This window comes from Hipposideros armiger, unplaced genomic scaffold (genome assembly GCF_001890085.2).
Source record: "Hipposideros armiger isolate ML-2016 unplaced genomic scaffold, ASM189008v1 scaffold_1313, whole genome shotgun sequence".
Taxonomy (NCBI): Eukaryota; Metazoa; Chordata; class Mammalia; order Chiroptera; family Hipposideridae; genus Hipposideros; species Hipposideros armiger.
This window is the reverse complement of record NW_017732663.1, coordinates 17584-19115: the sequence shown is the minus strand read 5'-3', so window position 1 is coordinate 19115 and position 1532 is coordinate 17584.

Sequence of the window (1532 nt, the reverse complement as noted above, 5' to 3'; positions counted from 1 at the left end):
TTCAAAACTGAAAAACAGCCCGCTGAAAGGAGACAGTCAGTTCACTCCCAGTTTTGATCATTTCCTGACCACCCACCTACTCCTCCTTTTTTTCTTGAGTCTGGAGATATGTGGCCCTGGAAGAAATCCCTATGCCTCTCATTCCACAGTGATTAGAGCAGACTCTGCTTCCTCTCCTCTTTTTTCTATCCAGAACAAACAAGCTGTTGGAGAAGTTTCCAGTCCTTTCCTTAGTGGGGGCAGGGGAGAGGACAGTACATGGATGGGGGTCCACTTCTGTTTCAAGCTAGATTTTCCTATTACACATAGTTGGACTCTTTTATAACATTGTTGGGTGGGAGATTTGGCCAATTCCATTTGGGGGATGCAGGGTTTTAGCTTTATCCAGAAGCTACTACCTGTGGAAGAGACAATACCAGGCATAGGGAAAGCGAAAATCAATCAAACATGGTTGCTTCCCCAGAAAAGTTCATATCGACTGAAGAGACAGATTCCAGCCAATCAGTATTATAAAATGTGAGCATAAATGTTAGTCGATGGTATCATGGGATCACTCAGGTCTCTGCAGTCAACTGGGGTTTGGCTGGGAGCTGGAAGGTCTGGTATGGGTTTACTTTTATGTCTGATAATTACTGGGCTGTTGGCTGGGGTGACAAAGGTGACTGGACCACATACTATGTCATCATCCAGGAGGCTAGCCCAGGAATTTCATGTGTTGATGGCAAAGTTCAAGAGAGAATAGGAGAGAAACATGTGAGGCCTCCTGAGGCCAAGGCTTGCAACTGGCACAACATCACTTCTACCACATTCTATTGGCCAAAGCAAGTTACAAGACTCAATACATGGAGGAACAGACTCAAGCTTTTCATGAGAACAGCTGTAAAGTCAATTGCAAGGGGGAAAGATACAGGGAGGAGTGAAAAATTATGGGCATTTTTGCAATCAATCTACTATACGCTCCTTTTCCAATTCTAATTTATACTCATGCTTCAAAATTCACTGGAGTAGTATTCACATTTCCTCCAGGAAGCTTTACCTAACCCTGCCTTTGTCTTCCCATTTTTATCCTGAGCTGACAACTCTCACAGCACTCCTCATACTGTGCCACAATCAAGGGTAAAGCCACTGGCCAGCACCCATTAGATAGCAAACCGTCTTGTGATCTCTGCCCTCCAGGGACCATGACTGAATATGTATTTCCTTTCTCTGTGTGTACGCTAAATGTTTTATAAATCTGACTGTAGAGTACTGAATTAAAGAGCTTGGGCTGTAGAATGAGAATGCCTCAGTTCCCATCCTACCTTTACCTCTTACTAGGTCAAGTCAAGCCAGCTAATTAATCTCTATTTCTCTGTGCAATGGCGATAATAATAGCACATACTCCAGAGGCTTATGAGGGCAAAATGAGAGAATACAGGAAATGTGCTTTAAAAGAATGCCTAGCACATAGCAATCTTCAGTGATGGTAGCTTTTGATATTATGGATGCCTTTTTCACCATTTCAATCCAGCACCTAGTTTCTAGAAAACCGT